This window comes from Ceratotherium simum, chromosome 7 (assembly GCF_057802395.1).
Source record: "Ceratotherium simum simum isolate JZ-2026a chromosome 7, ASM5780239v1, whole genome shotgun sequence".
Taxonomy (NCBI): Eukaryota; Metazoa; Chordata; class Mammalia; order Perissodactyla; family Rhinocerotidae; genus Ceratotherium; species Ceratotherium simum.
In genome coordinates this window covers 35999372-36022589 of record NC_141906.1, presented here as the reverse complement: position 1 = coordinate 36022589, position 23218 = coordinate 35999372, and the positions used below count along the sequence as shown (strand labels likewise).

Sequence of the window (23218 nt, the reverse complement as noted above, 5' to 3'; positions counted from 1 at the left end):
AAAAAGAAAGAAGTCTGTGTGTGTGCCCTTGAGCACAGAGGCGAAGAGAGTCAGTGAAGACTTTTTGGGAAAGCTAAAACATCAAGGGTGGATGAATTTTGCTGGGGAACAGGGACGGTAAAGGCCCAGAGGAGTGAAATAGTGCTCCAGGAGTGGGAATGCAGAACACTTAGTATTCGCAGAGCAAGAGGTGACACTGGACATCTGGAGAAGGTGGCGATAGAGAAGGGGACTTGTGAAGCATGTTAAGGACCGTGGGCATAAACCCAGAGAGGAGAGAGCTTGGTCTTCTCCTTTGTGGTGGCAGATCTCCAATGACATTCCTTTATGACCAGGCAAACTTTTTCTATAAAGGGCAAGGGAGTAAATATTTTAGGCTTTGCAGATCGTATAAGGTCTGTGCCACATATTCTTCTTCCTCTTCTTTTTTTTTTTTCTTTTTTACAACCTTTTAATGCCAGAAACATTCTTCACTTGTAGGCGTACAAAACCAGGCTGCAGGCCATATTTTGTCCATAGGCCATAGTTTGCTGAATCCTGCTTTATGGCATGGTCTCCCATCCATCACAGCCCTGGCCACCAATCTTTGATTTGTCAATTTTTCTTTTAAAATTTAATGCTTGGTTAAAATTGATATATATTATCTCACTTAATCTATACCACAATTGATTTGTAAGTTATAAAGGCTTAATGATTTTTAAAAAATGGAGTAAACCCTGAAGACAAGCAGGAACACTTTATAATTCTTCATCCGTTTCACCTTCACCATTAGGGATTTCTTAAATTTTTAAAAGGTAAAATGGTAAGACTTTTATTTTGGGCATAATTTAGCCCTGAACTGCTTAAATTCTATTGTGCATAAGAGTTACTGAATAGGGTTGTATACCCCAAATCATAGTACCGTATGTGTAAAATAAGGATTTTTCAAAGTTGGTTTTGCCTATGTGAAATTTTTCACCTATATGCTGACTTTAGAAGGAAATTTCACCCCAACAAGGTATGCATGGTATGCTGTGCATGGTATAGTCCCTGGCCTAGATCCTGAATCTCTAAAATACAACACAGCCTAGATTAGTCAAGGCTATTTTTTATTGCTGTTTGTTTGTTTTAGAAATCGAATCCCACATTAAGCTGGTGATTGACAAAACACTCCAACACATTTTCACTTGCACCGTGGCCAAACCATACCTCCCCCATTGTGTTGCTGTTATTGTTGTTTATTTCTAATTTAAATGCAAATCTTTTTTTTTGTACCTACCCCTGTTCAATTTCATCACCTTCGTTTTAACACTCCGGTCAAACCATTGAGGTTATCTTGAATTCTGGTTTTAGCTGCATTATCTGTCCTGCCTAATTTCATAGGATCTTAGAGCTGGAGGGTCCTTGAAGTTCCTCGATCCATTGAGGTTTGAGCTGGCACTGTGGGGCCCTATCATTTAGCTATTCACCTTCTGCTTATGCACTTCCAGCAACGGGGAAGGAGGACGGGAATCAGCACCTCCCACTGCATTACCAAACAACAGCTCTTATTGCTTAAAAAATGGGGTAAATGAAAGGAACAAACACACGTTTGCTATCAGTGATTTACATATAAAATCTTATCTTAGTCTCCAAGCAAGCAAGTGAATTAAAGAGTCTTATATTAACTTTACAGATGGGGAAACTGAGCATTAGGGAATGTTAGTACTAAAGTTGTCCTAGCCGGAGAGAAATGGACTTAAAATTCAATGTCTCTCTGACTCGTAAGTCCAATGATAGTTCTGTGATTCCACAGGTGCCTCATTATAGCTAAAGATCTTTTCTAATGTTAAACCAAAGTTCTTTCTTATTTGCTGTGTTCAGCCTGTCCTCTGGAATGATAGAGAATAAATTAACTCCCTCTTCCCCTGCCTTTGGTTGTTGGAGGACATCATTCATAGTCAGGATAATGTAGCTGCTGACAAACTCTCATAAGGAAGAAGAAATGGAGCTGTGGGTAGCACAGTGTGGGGCTATGGACACGAGTTTTGGCAAAAGATAAATCTGGGTTGAATCCCAGCTCTTGTATTTACTTTTTAAATTGTTTTTTGTAACCATGGTCAAGTCCCTAATCTTTATTTTCCTCAGTGTAAAATGAACAATATAAATTTAAAAATGTTTAAAAGAGGCCCTACCTCCCAGTGGTGGCGTTGTGAGGATTGAAGAGGTGATGCTGATGAGAGCTCAGCACAGTGCCTCGTGGAGAGTAAGTGTTGCCTGATCACTAGCTGCCGTGTCGTTGTCCCTGAGTATTCTATTTTCCACAATAGATAACATATTCACGGATTCCTTCAATGTATGGAAATTCCCCCTCTTTTCTGCTCACCCTTTTCTGCTCAGGCCCCAATTTGTGTGTGTTCCATAAGGCCATACTGATTATTTAATACGTAACTTTGTCTTTTTCTTTATTACTGATGAAAGCACTGAGTAAAAATTATTCACACTTTTATGCTTTCTAAGCATCAAGGAGTTGAAGATCATCACATGTATTACCTGTTCCATCCTCACATTATCCCTATGGGGTAAATGCTGTTATGATCATTCCCATTTTACAGGTGGGTAAAATGAATCTCAATAAGGTTCTGCAATTTGTCCAAGGTCACAGAGGTAAAGAGTAGTAGAGCTGGGATTCAAACCAAGGCAGGCTGGTTCCAGCAGTCATGCTTTTCACCTCCATGCTGACTGCCTCAGAGAGCAACCCAGGGCCATGGGAGCAGATATTTCATCTCCAACTGGTGCCAAATGCTGCTCAGCATTATTCCCTCTTGTCTTTTTTCTCTCTCCTCGAATCCCCAATACTCTGTGTTTTCTATAACATGTCCTGTCTCCCTCAGAAATGCTAAAGTAATCCCCACTAACATGAACAGTGTGTCTTCTTTCAGCCTATTTCTCCATCTATAAAATGGGGATAGAGATACATAGTCGAGAATGCTGTTAGGAATACTAAATGCAGTAATTCAAAGTGTCCCGATCAGTGTCTGGCACATCTGAATAAATATGTGTTTCTGTTCCCTTTGCTTACTGCCTACCAGCATGTACATTAAAAGAGAATGATTGGGGCTGGCCCCGTGGCTTAGTGGTTAAGTGCGCACGCTCTGCTGCTGGCGGCCCGGGTTCGGATCCTGGGCGTGCACCGACACACGGCTTCTCCAGCCATGCTGAGGCCGCGTCCCACATACAGCAACTATAAGGATGTGCAGCTATGACATACAACTATCCCCTGGGGCTTTGGGGGAAAAAAATAAATAAATAAAATTATTAAAAAAACAAGAGAATGATTAAGCAGGATAATTACTTTATTCATTTACTCAACAGCTACTTATAACTTATAAACTACATACTAAGTGTAAGGCTTGGTGTCTACATTGGACGAATCAGAAAAAAATTATGCTATAACATTTTATAAACTGTAAGAAGGAAAGAGATGTGGTATAGTGGGAGCCCAGGACGCCAGGTAGGGGTTCCCAGACTGAGAGGACTTTGATCCGGGTCTTGAAGAATCAATAGGAGTTATTCAGACAGCAAGGATAGAGGGAAGGCCTTCTAGGCATAGTCAACTGGGAATAGGAATAGAAAACGTGTGAAGAATACAAGTATTGGCTTGTTTACCCAGCTTGTTGGTCTGCCATTCCTAGAAAATTCTACCTCCATTGCTTCCCTTTTCCTGCTAATTCTTGTGTAATTTACAAGCAACATAATGAAAAATAAAGAAAATTAAAACACATGTGTCTGCAAAACACTGATCTAACGCATTGAATGTTTTTTTCTTTATTGTTTTCTAATCATTATAAATGAGATTCTGTCAAATTTTATGTTTATTAACCATTCACTGTTGTTAGAAATTCACTGTTTCTATTTCGTTTACTATTACTCACTTCCTTTCAATGCCTATTACTTTTATATATCATGTTTTATATTTTTAAACTTTAAAAAATTCCAAGGATAACTATTTTTAGAGACATAGACTTTGAATGAAATATCTGGGTTCAAATTCTGGTGCTGCAAGTACAATGTTTTTCACCCTAGATAATTTGTTTAAACTCTGCCCTAGTTTTGTTGTCATTGTTATTTTCTTTCTAAAATGGAGGTTAACAGTAAGTACTTCATGTTTATTATCATGAAAATTAAATAGGTTGTATATGAAGCACTGAGCCCAGTGCTAAGCTACTAATGGTAATATATCATCAATATATAATGCCTATTTATTTTCACATAAATGTAAATATATATGTAAATATATCTGATTGATTTGATTCTTAGCCAGGAACAGAAATCCTCATTTCTTTTTTCACTCCAGCCTTATTATGTCTATCTTGCAATAAGACTCTTAGAAGAATCACAATGTTATTGGATGCAATTTATTCATTCATTCGTTCGGTTTGCTGAATGTCCACTTTATCTTGAACACTGTCCTAGGTTCCTAAGGAGCTCATGGCCTGGAGGGGAAACAGACAAATGAGGGTATGATGAAAATGTGATGTGATAATGACCATCTACCAATAAGTGCTGCACAAGGCTCTCTAGGACTCAGAACCCAACCCCTCACAGTGGCCCACTGGACCCCTGAATGATGTGGTCCAGCCCATTCCTCCAGCCTCTTCCACTAATCCCGACCCCTGTCTCTCCACTCTCTTCCTCATTCTCCCGCACTACACATGCTTTCTTCTGGTTCCTATGCTCCTGTTTTGTCTCAGGATCCGTGCACAGGCTCCTCCTCTGCCAGGTACCCCTCCTGCACTCTTCACATGTTGCCTCGTTCTCATTGTCATCTCAGCTGAAATGTCATTTCCTCAGAGAGCCCCTGTGCCATCCACTGGCCTGTTGTCCTCAATTTTCCTCATCCTAGCATCTTCATCATTTCCTTCTTACAACACATCAAGTGTGTAATTGTATGTCACCCCCGTAGGCTGTGAGCTTCATGCAGACACCATGCCTGAGTTCATCCCTGTTCACACAACACTGAGCAGAGTAGAATACAAAAAGGACTCTGTAAAATATGTGTCCCAAAGACAAAAATCAGGGAAGAGGTGAATCTCATCAGATAAATAAGAGTTCACCAGAGGGATGAGAAGAAATCATCAGTGGTTAAGAATTATGATTTGGAAGCAAGCACACAAATTTAGGAGACCTTCAGATTTAGGTTCAAATCCCAGCCTTGCTACACACCAGTGATATGAACTGGGGTAAATCATCTCGGTTTTATGACCCGTATCATCGTCATCTGTAAAATGGAGATAATAGCACCTAATTGTGAGGTTGTTGGGAGGAGTAGACCTAAGGTATCCAGAGCATGTGGTCAATAAAATAAATAGCATTATTAGGTGTGTCTTCAAATGTAATAAAGAGGATCGTGAAGTGTGTGAACTGGAAATATTTTGGCACAGTGTGTCCCCACGTCTCAGTCTGAGAGAGAGAGATGTGGTCTGACCTGAAGCACTAGGCTGCTGTGAGGAAAATTGAATTGTTGCAAAGTCTTTGGAAGTGCAAAGTGCCTACAGCAAGTTTTTGAAAGTCAAAGATTTACAGTTTCTTTTTCACAGCATCCAGAGGATGTAAAAATAATGGTTAATCCTCATCTCAGGCACTAGTCTAAATGCTGTATATGTAGTATTCATTTAATCCTAACCATTCTATGAGCTATTATTTCCCTCTACAGATGATGAAACTGAGACACAGAGATGTTAAGAAACTTACTCAAGATCACAGAGCTAGCCAGTGACAGAGCTGGGACTTCAAGCCAAGCAGCATGGCATCTCAGCCCATGCTCTTAACCAGGGCACTGTACTGCCTGTGTGCTGCAGAAACTGCTGTGGGATTTGGATGTTACATGGGTGAATGCAAACCTCTACTCAATCACTTACTAATTATGCAGCCTTGGGCAAGGTTCTTAATCTTCCTGGTCCTCTTTTTTCTCATTTAAAAGATAGAAAGACAATGATACCTACTTTGAAGGGGATTGTGACATTTAAACAAGCCAGCAGATGTGGTTGGTAGGTCCCAGCCTTGTAGTTGATGCTCAGTAGAAGGTGGCTAACGTGACTACTCAGAGTCGTACTAAAATCCACTCATAGGTCTTGACGTGGTTTAGATTTTACAAGCCTTGATGGCTTTTAATGGAGAAATATGCATCCGTGACAGGTAATCAATATGCTCATTTGGCAGCCAGGTTCCAGATGAAATAAAACTAAACGATGATGCAATTAGAATATACAAACAAATCCCCCGCAGAAGCCAAACAGACTAGACTGCTTTCTCCATCCTAATCATGTTGCCGTGTTTGGAATGCATCTGGAAGGCATTTTTCTCCGTAAATCTGCACCCAGCTAAATAAATAGGGCTCTTTCCCTCATGGGCTGTTTGTTTCACCTGCTTTCTCCTTGGAGCTCAGTTTCCCTCCACCCGAGGTTAGTCAGCACGTAGGCCTGACTCCCTAAGTGTGAAGGATACGCTGCACACCTCACTGACAAACATCATCCCCTAAATTCACTTTGTCATTTCTTTTCTCGTTGTCAGACAGAATGACAATAGCTTGTGATTTTAATGGGGAAAACAGTTCAGGAAGCATGTTCTCAGCAGTCTCCGGCAAATCTTTCTAAAAAAAATCCTTCTCTTCTCCTTTGTTGGAGTCTGTGAATTACTAAATGACAAGGCTGTCTTTATGGTCACCCTCACCGTAACCTTCTCCAACTTTCTCTTCTGGGATTCACAACTGCCGTTTATTAACTTGAAAATGCATCAGAACTGCCACATGCCAGTGACAATAATAAATTGTAACCTGAACCAATTTTTCAGTTGCTCTCAGTTCAAATCCTAGATCCCTTACTTATCAGCTTTATGTCTTGGGCAAGTAATATTAGTCCTAGTGCCTCAATTTCCTCATTTAGCAAAAGGGGATGATTATGGTACCTTGATTTGATGGGAACACTAAGTGAGATAATATATATAAAGTTCTGACACCACTGGCTGTGCCTAATAAGTTCACAATGCATACTAGCTATTGTTATTATTACCACCCTGAATTTTGAGTTAAATGTCAGGAATGAAACTAATTTGGGTCAATTAACTTTTCTATACAGTACTTTCTGGTAGGCTTGGGTATTGTGAAAAAAGTGAGCTTTAGAGACAGATAAGCTTGGATTCAAATTTTGGCTCTACCACTGCTGTGTGATCTTGAGTAAGTTACCTAACCTCTTTGAACTTCAGTATCCTCATGTGTAAGCTCTTTAAAGAGTGTATGTAAATATAAAGTCTGCTCCCAGAAATTTGGAATTTTAGCTTAAGCTAAAGCAAGCAAATTCATGAGTATGTTAGAGTCCACAACTGTTATGCATCCATGAAGATCTTGACATAGCATGACCTAAAACTGCTTCCAAAGTAGCCAGTCATAGGACCAGTAGACTGGAAAGGGCTTCTGGTATCATTCTGTCTAATGCATTCATTTTACAGGGAAAAAAACCCAAAGTTCCAAGAAGTTAAATGACTCATCTGAGATGACACAGCTGGTAAAAGGCTGAGCCCAAGAGGAGAACCCAATCATCCTACAGGGATCAATATTCCGTCACATCTGTCAAAGCAAAGCAGAAGAACAAAATAAACAAAACAGTGAATTCAGATTAAAAATAAAAGTTTAACGAAGGAAGAGAAGAAAAGAAGGCAAGAAGGGAGGGGAGGGGAAGAGAAAAATTAAATAAAGCACATGACATCACTTGGAGCACATGACAGTCCCATGGTGCAGAGTATGGTGAAGTCAGAGTAACAGGGTGGTGACAGGTTAGAGCTGGAAAAAGGGACTTAACTTCTCCATGTCTCGGTTTTCTACTATCATCCTCTCTATAAGGTTGTTGTGAGGGCTAAAGAGATAATGGTTTTAAAATTATCAGTACAGGTCCTGGCACATAGGAAACATTCAATATAGTTAGCTTTTCTTATCATTGAATGTGAGACTGACTGTCATCTCTTTCTTTTCTACTTTTAAAGTAGCTATTTTGAAGTCATTGAGATATTTTATGTTTTTTCAATTAAATGCCATGGAGCTAGCACTGTGATAAGGTATTGGAAGTAATTAGAAGAGAAGCAAAGGGCCAGGGGAGGAGACTGTGGCTGAAAGAAGCACGGACACGTATGCAGGGCCAACTGGGTGTAAGGCGCTGTGGGGGAGCGTTGCGCATCTTCTCCTGCTTAACCCTTATCACAGGCCTGTGGGGAAGGTATTATCACCCTCAGTTTACAGATGAGAAAAATGAAACTGAGCAATCAAACCATTTGGTCAAGACATTTCTGTCACAAAAACCTCTCTCCTCTCTCTTCCAAGATACGGTCCCTCTCTACCAGGAAGGCATTGGATAGAAGTCTTTTTTCTAAAGAACTAGCCTACATTTCCAGAAATCTTTAGAAGAAACATCAAAGAAAACCGCCTAATACTGGTTTTTTGGTTTTTAGGCAAACTATCACTGTTAGCTGTCTTATACCACTTCCATGAAGATCTCTTGTTCATTTTTCCATCCCCTTATTCTGTTCTATAAAGTATGAATCACCAGACTTAAAAGTAGGCAGTCTCTGAATTTCTATGTCTTTCTGTGTTTTCTCCTTCCTAGGATAAACAGTATTGCTGCTCCCAAGAAAGCTTGAGTCACAATGTTCTTCTTGGACATTGAAGGAAATGTCTAATTAAGGTAAAAATATACATATTAATTAAATTTTATATATGATTAAATTTCTTATACTTATTCTATACTCAAGTGTTTTGTGGTTTCCAGAAGCATGTTGGTGGGCAAAGGGGAGGGGAAGAGTAATAACTGTGGTCTTATTTTCTTTTTCTCTTCAGTCTTGAGTAAAATCCTGCGGATTAAAAAGTGGTACTCTCAACAGACTTCTGTCAGTAGAGTCCAACACAGCTGGTAGAGGTGGCTGGCATTAACTGTGCAGATCTCTTTGGCTTGAATGGATTGGTTTTCTTCCTTGTGAAGCATTTTTTTTTTTTTAATTTTTGGAGAAGTCCAAAGGAGAGGACTAAACTTTTGTTTACAATGCAAGGAAAGATCTAGCATTTGGAAAATTCATACAGATAAGATTTCCTCTGTTTAAGTTGACTGAAATAGATTCTAATCGAACATGGAAAGGGCTACGCTTAAGTAAACTTAAGTAAATTGTTTGGTGTATTTTCCTCTACCCTCTTAAGTTTAGTACATAGGGCTTGTGAATTAAATTGACAAAAATCTGATTAACAGGAGACAAATATTATTTACATGTGCCATAAGCATACACATGGGAGTGCTCAGTGTTGAGTAATTCAAAGAAGTGGTTTTACATCGAGAGTTCTATACCTAATTTAGTATGGGGAAGTGAGGGGGGAGAAAAAGCTCCTATGGGAAGAACAGTAGGTTTCTTTAGGAAAGACAAATGGGTTTTTTAGGAGAACAAATGGGAGATCAGAAATTTTGTGATAAATGTTTGTTTATATTGGTATGAGTGGTCTTTCCATCTTTTTCAGGGCGACAAAATTCCCCAGAGGAGGGGATTTAATAGTAGGTTTACTCTTAGTCTCTCTTCTGGGAGGAGATCTACCCCAAAGAGGGAATTTACAGCAGTCTTCGTTTCTCAGAAGTTTCTGCTTTTAGTCAGATAAGAGAAGTTCCAAGAAGGCAGCTTCTATCTGCATCTGTTGATTCTCAAGTGTCTTTAGTTTAACATAATCTTTATACCAACTCTGGGGTTCTGAGTGGTCCCCACATTGGTTATCAGAAGATATTCATTTGTCTTTTTTGTGTTAATGTTTTACAGTCCGTTATCTTTTTAGCTTAGCATGATCAGTATTTAGCAGGGTATGGGTAAAAATACAATATCATATTTTAACAGGAACTCATGAGGATTATTGGCTATTCTATGCTTTTTCATATTTATTTATTGTTTTGTGAGGAAGACTAGCCCGGAGCTAACATTCAATGCCAATCCTCCTCTTTTTTGCTGAGGAAGATCGACCCTGGGCTAACATCCGTGCCTATCTTCCTCTACTTTATATGGGATGCCGCCACAGCATGGCCTGGCAACCGGTGCATCAGTGCGCGCCCGGGGATCTGAACCTGTGAACCCTGGGCCGCCGAAGCACAGCACGCACACTTGCCCCCTGCACCACCAGGCCAGCCCCTGCATTTTCGTAGTTTAATCTTTGATTTCAACCACACCTATGTCTAAGAGAGAGACTTCCAAAAGAGACTGTGTGGCGTGTCCCCATGATGGTGACATTCTTTCAGGTTGCAAAGAAGAGATAGCTAGTCAAGTTATGTCAGCTAATGGGATATTATTTTAAAAGCACCTGGAAAAGTAAGGAAAGAGAGGAAACTATCTGAACAATAACATAGTCAGGCTTTATGAAGAAGTGGGATGACATTCAGCATATAATAGTGACCCAGAGATATAGCCCAGACCACTTTATCTTGCCATACCTTTGTAACTGCTGAGAACTACCTCTGGTTGTAGCATCCTCCGTACTGGAAACTCAGGAGTTACAAGGGAGCTTTGCCCTTCACTCCCACTACTGCAGCTGTCTCTGCTTCTGTCTGTCTTGCAGCTTCTATGCCATGCTGCAGTGCACCACACATCCATATACCCAATGTAGAAGGATTAGATTGAGTTGGTTTGTCACTATTCGTTATAGGACATCCTAGTGGGAAGAGTCTCTCTGTGAAACATTCTCTAGGTCCCTGGACTTCCTTATATCTAGTCTAGAACACAGCTGTTTGTCAATAGCTGTTGTGCAAATATATGGTCTACTGAGTTGCGGCCAGGGTAACAAATCTACATGGCTTAAATGCGACAAGATAAAAGAAATAGTCTTTGACCTCTTTCCCAGGAAGGGGCTATGGGAATGTTAGGCACTTGTAGAAGAGCTCCCATTCTTTGGGATGCTGGGCTTTTGGTCAATCAGACAATTGATTACTGATTCCTCATGCATTGCAGTGTCCGTTAGGAACACCAGAATAGCAGAATTTCCTTGGTTCATATGTGAGTACATGACTGAAACACGTTTGGACCAGTCCAACAGAAAGTCTGCCATTGAATAGGAAAATGCAAACTTGGAACATAAAGAATAAAAGACAAGCTATGTCTCTGTGCTATAAGGGGCAACACAAAGGGTGACCTAAGGAAAGGGAGGGGCACCTGTGAAGGAACCAAAAGGAAATGCTTGAGAGGAGAAAGGTCCAGGGAGTGAGATGTAGATCACTCCAGGCTTTTCTGTAAAACTAGCTTCAAGAAGAGACTCTGGGATTCTTTGGGGGATCATGGAAGGAACAATGGAATGTCCTATTCCAAGACTCAGAGGTCCAGAGTCTGAGAGAAGCCAAGGAAAGGCAACTTCAATAAGACCCTTGATTCATCCACCACAAAGGATCAGAGAGTGGTCCAACATAGGAGGGATCTGACAGGGAAACACAAGAACCAGAAATGACTCAGGGAATTAATGAGTCGTAGAAGGAAAGGTGTCACAATCTCCCTCTTTTTCCCTCTACTTAACCTTCTAATGACTTGGAGTAATCTAAGGCAGCAAATACTGCTGTTTCTCCACTTGTTCCAAATTATTTCTCTGTCAAAATCAAATAACATCAAATTTTTTCTTTCATAGAAAAAATAAGCTAATGGATAAAATGTTCTCATTTTAAAACTTTCTTCCCTCAGTTTTCTCTTGAAACTTTGGGAACTGCTCTTATTAGGCCTTCCGTGTGCATCTTGCAATGACCAAATTAATGAGAAAGTTGCAAATGATCTTAATGGAAAGACTCAGAAATACACGATCATACTTAGGTTGTGATGTATTTTTTTATAAATTTGAATCACCTCACTCTGGTTTTCTGTTGCATTTATATACAGTAATCTAGTCACATTTTCTGCTCATAAAAGTCATACTTAGTAAAGATACTGGGATTAACTGTCTTTGGTACTGGGGCTGTGCAACCATCACAGTGTTCTGTGACTTCCAGGTGTTCTGTCACCTGGACAATGTACAGAACCACTGTTCAGGGTCATAGTTTCCATATGTGACTCCCATATGTGGATATAATGTTTGTTATTGTTGATTGTGTTTCCAAGAACCTCTTTCTACAGCACTTCATTAAGAGTTCTCACATGCAAGAAGGTATATTTGCCCAGGTTTACCAGACAAAGAGTTGAGGCTTACAACGTGATAGCCTAGAGTTCACCCAAGCCCACAGAGACACATGGTAAACTCAACAAAATGCCAACTCAATGACTTGCCCAGAAAGTTCAGCAGGTGACTCTTCCTTCTGGGTAAACTATCCCTAGCCAGAGGACAAATGAATGATCTGATGACGCTCTTACAAAACCAAGGCTAAAAACCTTCATGACCAGTTGACTAGGCCTAGAAAAGGGACTGGAGAGTTGATCAAAATTACTTGTTAAGCACTTGCCATGTTCTTTAGGAATAAGGTCAGCCAAGGAGAACAGTCTCCAGGCTGATCTTTTGAATCAGATGAGCCAGTTTTTGGGAGGAAGGAGCCAAGATGTGAGTCATGTCAAGAAGACTCCAGATTAATGGACTTGAGTAAGAGTTCTTTACCACAGAGATCTTGGAAGTGAAATCCGTGTCTGAACTCAGGGGACCAGCTTGCCTAGATGGCTAATGCCCGAAACCAGGTTTCCAAAGTCTGGCGAGAGAGAGAGAAATTTTATCTGGGTAGCCAAACCATGGAGCTCTAAACCAAAGTCCTTGAGAGATGGCGAGGTGCTAAGAACATAAACCAAATATAAACTCTAAGTCTGGAGGGCAAAACTTCCCTTAAGAAGGCAGAAAGAGGAGACAGAGCCAAGGGTCAGAAATGAAATGTCTAACATTTATGGAGCATTTATCATTTAACTACCAGGCACTGTGCATTATTTATGCATATAAACTCATTTAAATGAGAATGGTACTAATATCATCCCTATCTTGTAGATGAGAAAACTGAGCACAGAGAGTTCAAATAACTTTCCCAAGGTCACACAACTAGGAAGCTATGGAGCTGGGATTTGAACTCAGGTAATATGGCTCCAGAACGCATTTTCCCAATGGCCGCACTACATTGCCTCTGCATCAAAGAAACTCTTTTGGATCTGACCTGGAACAAGTGAAGAGAATCCAGGAGGATTCACTCAAACAAAATCAAGTCTTTAGTTTGCTTCTATGGCCCTGTGTGTGTGGTCAGTGTGTGAGGCAGGCTTCAAGTTAGAGCAAAGGGTCAGAGAATTCTGGGGGAAGCATCCAGTGGTTAGGAATTCTCCAGCAATGACTTGCTGCAAATTTGGAGCTTATCACAGTTCTGAGTGTATGTTTAGTGTGAGGTGCTCTCTCTGAAGATCCCTTCCTCGTTTGCGTTTTCTGCCAGTGGAATCTCTGTAAGGTGGTGTGTCTGTGAGTCAGTCCTAGCAGACACATTCAAGAGCAGCACCTACATGGTTCAGACAGGAGCTGAACTGCATGTGTTTCCTGTCTGCCAACATCAGGGTATTCATCTGCGCCAAGCTGAGGCCCCCCCCTTGGCCCCAACGCCCACAAACAGAAGCCACCGTTCAATCACCTCCCAACTGGCGCCAGGTGTCCTCCACCTTCAATTGCATTTCCTGGCCTTGTCTGAGCACAGGGTTGGCTGAGGTGACCCTTCCTCACCCTTGTGAAACAGAAGGCCTTACAAATCTTCCTCTCTGGCCTTGCTCCTGGAGACCATCCAGCTCCTGAAATGCTGCATGCAAGTTTTTGCAGCTCTTGTCCTGTAAGAAAAGGCTTATGGTGCTATAGCCTGCAAGCAAAACCCTAGAAGACTAGGGAAATTAGACTCATTTACCACTCCCTCCCCACCAAGCACTACTTTCATAAATAAGAAACCAAATAGCCTTTGCCCCCAACCCCCAACGCCAGTCACCCCTTCCCTCCTCGGCATTCTAGCAGGCACTCTCTTTACCCCAGAATTGTCAGGAAAGCGCTGGCTGACAGGTTGTGTTATTGCTTCTGATCCAGTTGGTCACATCGTGTAACATCTTAACTTCTAACCTAATCTGATGGATGCAGCTTGACAGGACATAGCAGGGATGCTGGTCCAGCTTCCCGGAGCTGTGTTTAAGACCCTGCCTCCCTACAAGCTGCTGGAGACCCGCGCAGCATTCAAAGCATTTCAGGGCATATTTCTTGGTCAAAATAGGTGCAAAGGCAGCAGCCTGTCCCTGGCTGCAGGGTTAGGTCCTGAGAAATACCTGTGGCTATTCTTCTTGTTTGAAGAAGGTTCATGATCTTAAGTCAGTATAAGAAAAAATAGTGTTTAGGAGCCTGAGGTTGTGGTGATCCTCAGAAAGCACTTTAAATGCCTTTTAATATTCAATAAAATCAATAAATCATAAAAATGGCACACTCAATACGAGAATAAAATGTCAATGACATTTTACATATCTCCTGTTTAAAATAAGAGGACTGAAAAATTCAGTTCTGTGTACCATCTCTTCCCCAGGAGAAACTTTCAGCTTGTATATTTGTTTTACTTTGTTGTAGAAAAGTGCATGCTAAGAGAAATTAAATCTTTCTGTGTGTGGTCCCCAATCTAGATATTCAGGGCCTTTCTGATTTTATGACCCAGAGTTGATTATGTCACCTCCTGGGTCCCAACCATGTGCCCAAGATGCAGGCCCAACGCATGTGCTGTCAGCTCCTTTATGCTCCCAGTGCCCTCCTCCTTCCTCTTGAAGGTGCAAGAGGGGCTGTTTACATTCAGTTCCCTTTCTTCCTCTCAACACTTATTTACAACAGCCATCATTCTAGTTCTGCTCCAAATTAATTCTTTCACTCTTTAATCTAGCCCAACCCCCAATTATTTCCCAACAGCTCTGGAGTCATAAAGATCTAACTTTGAGTCCTGTCTGTGACATTTACTAGCTGTGAATTCTTGGACAAGTTACTTAACCACAGTGGCCTCAGTTTCATCATCTGTAAAATGGGGAAATACTACTTCAATCCCATTGGGTGGCTGTAAGGATAAAGTGACATAATGCATACAAAGTGCATAGCACAATGCCGGACCCACAGGACATGCTCCGAGCTACTCACTATTAAGAGTCATGGTTGTCATGTCTAGCGTGGGCTTTGACATGGGACACATCCATGTTCGTTTTCCAGATGCACCACTTACTACCACTAAGACTTTGAGCAGGCTTACTTCTCTGAACCTCACTTTTCTCATCTGTAATAGGGGGATAATAGTACAGCGAGCCCTGCCGTAACAGGATAAGTGGGCCATAAAAGTCCAATCATAGAAAACAAGGAGTTGCATTAATAAAATAACTGAGGAGCCTTTAGAGTCTGCTAGCCATTAGATTGAAGAGTCTATCTGGGTGATCTAAATCCATCCAGCTCCTTCCTGTGATTTGGCGTCCTCTGTAGTCCACTGCAGCTTAAGTATTAATGGGGGCTATTCTGCGTCATGTGGCTCACTGGATTTTCCCGTAGTTAGATGTGGCTGTCTTGTCTCATCCTGTTGGGCTGGGAGCATATCGGAGACTCAGGGACCCATCCTCAGCCTCCCTGATCCCCAGACAGACTTTGACTGACGTTCCACTGCCCAGCCTCACCTCCACATTCAGAAAATAAGAAGTTTATTCAGTCTCCATGTCTGTCTGAAAATAGGGGTTGGGCAGAGGATGAGAGCTAATTACCAATCACAATAGATACAATAAATCCTGATTGGTATAATTGTAATTGGTCAATATATATATATGAAATTACCATGGAGTATTTTGAAGTTTTATTCTATCTTTAAATTTGTGTGAAGTTAAATGAGATTACACATTAAACACACTTTAATGTCTGTCTCAGTCCATTCAGGCTACTATAACAAAATACCACAGACTGGGTAGCTTATAAACGATAGAAATTTATTTCTTCCGGTTCAGGAGGCCGGAAAGTCCAAGATCAGGGTGCCAGCATGCTCGGGTGAGGGCCATTTCCTGGTTCATAGCCAGCACCTTTCCACGGTGTCCTCCCATGGTGGAAGCGGGCTAGGGAGCTCTCTGGAGCCTCTCTTATAAGGCATCAATACCTTTCATGGAGGCTCCACTTTCATGACTTATATACCTCCCAAAGGGCCCACCTACTAATACCATCACCTTTGGGGGTTAGGATTTCAGCATGTGAATTTTGAGGGACATGAACTTTCAGACCCTAATACGTACTTCACACAGTTCCTGGCACATTCTTATTAAATAATAAGACATGTTATTGTTGGATAAGGATACAATACATAAGTTGAAACAACAGTCCTTGAGGTTTCCAGGAAAGGATAAAGAAGTAAACTGACATAAACCGGAACTGCATTTAGTAAGAACTCCAAGTTGAGAAGAGGTTACTGCAATTCTATAGCATTAGAATTCATGAAATTTACCACCTAAAATAAATAAATATGTCTGCAGTTCATGAAGCAGATTTGAATTAAATACATGTGATCAATGAGCCCACTGATTTTTTGCTTCACCACACTGACAGGATGGGCACCTCTCTGGGCTTCCCACACCCTCCAGTAGAGCTTGTGTGACCCCTCGTTACGTATTTAAGGCTGATGTTCATTTTAATTGAATTTCACCTGCAAAGAACTATGTGATTTCCCCTCGTGTTTATATGTCCTGGACGGGCCTTGACCACCAGAGAAGAAGGGGCACCTAGGACAATGGGGAGGATATCTCCCATCAGGGTCTGTAAAATCTGTCTGCATCAATAAAAGAGGCTGATACTGTACTTCTTAGGTTTCTTAGGACACTTTTAGTCCTAAAGGCACAGCCATTGCAGTATGCTCTTTAAATCATTCTTTGAATAGTAGTTTTAATTCCATTCCATAGCCTTGTGCTATGTTCTATACGAAGTTCTGGAGGCAGAAAAGTAAAAGAGACATGTCTGGTCCCTAATTCCAAGGAGTTCACAGTCTAAATGAAAAAAAAAGGACACATACGCAAACAATAATAATACAGAGCAGAGGGCAGATTGGAGAGAAAGGGCTTGGAGTCAGAGAGACCAGCAGAAAGCTTGTGCAACATCCAAAATGAGAGAAGGAGGAACGAGGGTGCTGGACAAGGGCGGTGATAGCAGAAATGGAGAGAAGGGGACAGGGAGGAAATATCTGAGCTGGGAGCTCAGGGGAAGTGTAAAGAAGAGGATAGCTCAGATACTCAGAAAATCAAGGCTTGAAGAAAAGAGTAGTTTTGAATTTTAAAATCAAAATGGTTCCATTTTCCCCACTGTCAGATCAATTTCCAGGGAATCTGAGTCCCTGGTAATTCATTTCAGCACCTTTTAAGGCATCTGTGTTGATCAGTTGCCTGATGCATTAAGAAACAAGCTACTGATGAAATGTATGTATTTTTAAATATTGTTTCATTTCTTTTCTTTTCTTTTTAGTCTCAAAGATCTTTAGAAGCTAGAAGGAAGCTGAGTCATATGCTGCCTAGCTAGGGAGGCTGGATGTGGGTGATGCCATTACCAGCTGATAAAAAATCAGGTTATAAGTCCTATTTGTTTTCCAGTGCCTCCATGATGTGACGTTAGGAGGTGATGGCTGCAGTTATGGGAAGACATTTGTTCCAATGATGTTCATAAATACACTTTGTTAGGTAGTTATGTCGAATCCATCTGCTTTTCCCTCCCTCTCTAAGGGCAAGGTGCTTTTCAGCTGTTTGATTTCTCTCTCTGAGATACGACTGTGCTGGTTGAGAATCTGAAACTCGAGTATGAGATGTGGAATGTTAAATCTACCTGCAGTATTTATGTAAGAGGAAAAGGCAAGATGGGAGGTGAAGGGAAACTCTGAGGGAATTCTAACCCTCTAAGACAGTGTTTGCATTTGAGCTGAACACAGCCTGGCTGGGATGGAGAGGTGGCCATTCAAGGCTGGCAGGAATGGAGAGTTGCTTATTGAATGATTGGCAAGCATGTTTTCCTTCTGGGTTAGAGCCTTGATTTTTGGATTGGTAGAGATGGTGGATTCATTCTTCTTGGGGTTCATGAAGAGCTCTGGAGAAGAGGACATACCATGAGATTAAATGATCCTGCCTGTGTGGCTCTAGACCCTCTGAGCTTCACTTTATCCGTGAGATGAGAACACTACTACTCACCTAGGAAGACTGCTGTAAGATAAAATAACAAGGGACATTTCTAGCCCACCAGCTTCAGGCATTAACTAACCTAGAGTGTGGTCCTCAAGGACATCAGTTTTCTTCCACTTCTCTGCCCTTCTCTCTGATAATGCCTGGTGCGTGAGAAATGACAGTTCTGTCACATGCAAACAGGCTGCATAGTGAAACTTGCTTAGTGCATTCAAGTCTACCTTAAAGTGCACATGACTCCCTGAGGATCTTGTGAAAATTCAGATTCTTATTTAGCAGGTCTTAAGTAGGGCCTGAGATTCTGCATTTTTAACTAGCTCCCAGGGGATACAGATGTTGGTGGCCCATGGACTATACTTTAGTAGTTAGAACCTACCAGAACTGGGTAATATTATGAGGCAGGCAGGAGGAAATGGAGAAAAGATTTCTGTTGCAGAGTCTGGCCTTGCAAGGGAAGCTGAGAAGTTAAAGGGACGGTGTCCAAAGGCTATATCCAGCTAAGCCAAGTGTGGAGTGGATAAATTCCTATAGCCAAGGAAATTCCATCCTATTTGTGGGACATGATTATGGGGGATACCGGTCTTGAGATGGTCTTGAAGCAGGAGGATGTGTGTAATCATCCCTGTGGGTAATACCTCACTTGCTCCTGATTGCCCTTGCAATAAAGTCCAAGTTACTCAGCACACACCACAGTCTTCAGGAGACTGCCCCCAGCTTATCATCACACTCCTTCCGGAGCATTTCTCTTATTTTTCTGCATTTGTTACGCCTTTGCACATGCTTATGCTTCTGCCTGGAATGCTTTTTGCTCTCTACTTCCTTGACTGCCTGAAAAACTCCTATTCACCTTTCAAATTCCTTTGTAAAATCAGCTTTTCTGTGAAACCTAAACATTCCTAGCTTGTATGTGTTTAAATCACTAGCCATATTTCTGAGGATTGACACGATCGATCCAGTGCTGCATGTCTTTCTCTCTGTAACCTGAGAGGCCCTTGAGAGCTGCATCTTTGTTTTTTAATTGTCTTTGTCTTCCTGGGACCTAGCACAGTGCTGGGCCATGACAGTTACTCAGTAAATTCTACTTAAATGGAACTGAAGAGTGGTCAGAGAAACAGGATATGATGATTATAGCTGTTCTGGGAAAGGATCTGTGAACATGAGGGACTTTAACCAAGAAGTCCTGGGAATAGACCAGGGAGGACCTTCATCTGAAAAGAAAGGCTGTGCGCTAAGCAGAGTCAATTTGCATGCAGATTGTGCAATGTGTGTTGCAGGGGCATCCCAGATGAGGAGGGATCCAAGTGTGTGGATTAACCTATCACTGGGTAGAGAAGGGAATGACTCTCTGTGATTTCTGAAGTGCTTGTCCTAAATGCCACTGCTGAACCTTCTCTAACCGTTCAGGTTCTTTGCAGATTTAGAACCTCCTTTCTTCCCCCAGGCCCCACCCCCATTTAGGGAAAACAGTAAGTAGTTAAAGCCAATATTGAATTGCTGAGATTCTGCTTAGCATTTGGGTCAGGAAGAATTAAATTGCATTTGGTTCAGTTATGGAGAACTTGTGTTAAAAAGGGAGAGGAGGAGAGGAGCTGCCTTATCTATATGAACGCTACCCTCTGATCCCAAGCTGGCTTCCTCGATCACTGATTCCTTTGGGGTCTTTGTCCATTGCTGGTTTTCCAAATGTGCAACCTCACTCTCTTTGTTCCTGAGTTCATAGTTGAAAAAGTATCAACAGCTTCTCTAGGTACGGCTTCATATATGGTGTTTTGCTAGCTTTATTTTGCCTAAGCAATTCGTGTTAACAATTGATGGAAAACAGACCAGGTAAGGAAATGACTCGACATGAATTCTGGCTACAAACCATGAGAATCAGGGTACTTAGACTCTCTGTACCCCAGATTTCTTATGCATAAAATGTAAATAACAATGCCTACCTCAGAGGATTGCTGTAAAGATTAAACAAAACACTATTTTATTCTGTTGCTGCTATTATTTTTTTCCCTTCAAAATTTTTATTTATATTTTACATAACAACTTGACTGACTAGATAAAAGTGATTCACACATTAAAAGGAATTCAAGCAACGCAGAAAAGTATTTGTAAAAAGGGTAAAAAAAAATCCCTTCAAATCCTATCATCCAAAAGTTACCATTGTTGATATTAGGTGAACAGCATGACTGATCTGTCTATATATGCTTATAGATGGAAGAAGAGATCACTAAGCAGAGAACTGCGTAAAAATAGAATCATACTCCAGATCTGCGCTGTCCTATAAGGGTAGCTGTGTGGCTCTTGAGCTCTTGAAACAAGTCTGCTCTGGATTGAGACGTGCCATAAGTGTAAAGCACACACTGGATTTCAAAGGCTTAGTATGAAGAACAGAATGTAAACGATCTCATGAATGATTTTTACATTGATTACATGTTAAAATGATAATACTTCGGATATATTGAGTTGAAATATATTATTAAAATTAATTTTATCTGTTTCTTTTTCCTTTTTTTATTGTGAAATTTTTATTGTACATGATTGTTTGTCAGTCACCATATAAATGCATCCCTCCACCCCCTGTGCCCACCCCCCATCCCCCTAGCCCCTGGTAACCACCAAACAGTTCTATCTGTCCGTGTGTTGGTTGATCTTCCACATATGAGTGAAATCATGCGGTGTTTGTCTTTCTCTTTCTGGCTTATTTCACTTAACATAATACCCTCCAGGTCCATCTATGTTACAAATGGGACAATTTTGTCTTTTTTTATGGCTGAGTAGTATTCCATAGTATATATATACCACATCTTCTTTATCTATTCATCAGTCGAGGGACACTTGGGTTGCTTCCATGTCTTGGCTATAGTGAATAATGCTGCAGTGAACATAGGGATGCATAAGCCTCTTTGGATTGTTGATTTCAGGTTCATTGGATAGATACCCAGTAGTGGGATAGCTGGATCATAAGGTATTTCTATTTTTAATTTTTTGAGGAATCTCCATACTGTTTTCCATTGAGGCTGCACCAGTTTGCATTCCCACCAGCAGTGGATTAGGGTTCCCATTTCTCCACAGCCTCTCCAGCATTCGTTGCTTTTTGTCATGGTGATTATAGCCATTCTAATGGGTGCAAGGTGATATCTTACTGTGGTTTTGATTTGCGTTTCCCTGATGATTAGTGATGTTGTGCATCTTTTCATGTGCCTATTGGCCATCTGTATATCTTTGGAGAAGTGTCTGCTCATTTCCTCTGCCCATTTTTTGATTGGATTGTTTGTTTTTTTGTTATTCAGTTGTGTGAGTTTTTTATATATTATGGAGATTAATCCCTTGTCAGATATATGGTGTGCAAATATTTTTTCTCAGCTGGTGGGTTCCCTATTCATTTTGATCCTGGTTTCATTTGCCTTGTAGAAGCTCTTTAATCTGATGAAGTCCCACTTGTTGATTTTTTCTTTTGTTTCCCTTGTCTGAGTAGACATGGAATTCAAAAAGATCCCTTTATGGCTGACGGCAAGTAGTGTACTACCTATATTTTCCTCTGCTGTTTTTTTTTTAATGATACCCATGCCAATAATATTACCTTAAACAGTATTAAAATGCCACTTGCTTCCTTAGTTTCTCACTTAGTTCTATTCCTGGCTCTCTTAACCAAATGCTGAAATATAAAGTTACTGTATAAAAATGCTATGGTATTGGGGAATAAAAAATTGTAAATATCAATGCAATAGAAGAAAGCACCTCAAAATAGACCCAAAATCTATAACAGGATATAAAGACCAGTTACTCAACACATAGGACATGCATAACATTTGTAACAAACCAATCAATTTACAAAAGAGAGATCAATACCTTGATGGAGAAAATGGCCAAAGAGAGTATTAAATAAGCAATTCTCAGGAAAACAAAAATTGGCCAATAAGTATGTCAAAAGCTTTGCAGCCTCACTTACTATTATTATTATTACTATTATTATTTTACACATGAGGGCATTGGTATTTAGAAGAGGTAAGTAATTTATTCAAAATCACTGGAAGGATAAGTGGAAGATCCCAGCATGAACCTGGTTTCTCTTTTAGTTGCTTGTCTTTTAAAGAATGTTCTTTGTTATTTCTATTTTGTTTTTCTAAATAAATTTTTTATCAACCTCTTCTTGGGGTTTGAAATTAAAACAAAGCAAAATAAAATTTATATTCCTGTTGGAATATTGATTGGAATTGTATAAAATCTATACACTAAAATAAAAAATTGGAAAACTTAATAGTAATGATTTTCCTATTTATACATTCATCTCTTGTTCTTTAAAATAAAACTTCTGTTTACTTTTTCTATGCCAAGAAATATTCTGGCTACAAGTCATAGAAAAATGAACAAAATGCAATCCATGCCCTCAAGCACTTTACCCATGTAGGGGGTAGACAGATGCATAAATAAACAATCTTAACATTAATTTTTTTGACTACAGCCACTTATAGTAAATGCTTTTTATTAATTCTAACAAATGTTATCTGATTTATAAAATGCCCTTGGTATATAATCATTCCATCTGCACATAATAGAGATTCACATCATTTTATCTAAAATCCTTGGGGCCAGATATATCTTATAATTCAGAATTTTGAATGGTAATATGATGCATATTCTGTATATTACATAATACCCTCAGCAGGGTCTGGAGAAGAAGCTCATAATCAAACCTATTAATATTTCTGCAGCGGTATATATATTCATACTAAGTGGCTTTACAGCAGCTCAAATCAGTTTTTGCATCAAATGAGTGATGCAAAATGTTTAGTTTTCAGAAAACCTTGGATTTCAGAATTGCAAACAAGGCTGATGGATCTATGATACTTTTTTCTTTCTTTTTAATGTGTATTAATTTTATTTCTTTATTTGCTTTATTGCACTAACTAGACCTATTTAAATAATGTTAAACCGTAGTGGGCAGAGTGGACAAACTTATTTTATTTCTAATTTAGAGATCTGTGCCTGGTGGCCCTAATAAAGAATCATTTGGTTGAGAGTCTAAAATAGGAATATTTATCATATTAAGGAAGAATTATTTTATTCCAACTTGAAAAATGAA

At 40.3% G+C, this 23218-nt stretch overlaps 1 long non-coding RNA gene across 4 annotated transcripts in view; it reads left to right on the top strand.

Annotated features, from left to right (window-relative positions):
* Positions 1-8683, top strand: part of LOC147916645 (uncharacterized) — a 1218588-nt gene extending 1209905 nt beyond the window's left edge. For all 4 annotated transcript variants that reach the window (XR_015552701.1, XR_015552703.1, XR_015552704.1 and 1 more), the window contains one exon: positions 8613-8683. This is a non-coding gene — a long non-coding RNA (uncharacterized LOC147916645). The remainder of the gene's footprint in view (positions 1-8612) is intronic.
* Positions 8684-23218: the final 14535 nt, after the last annotated feature.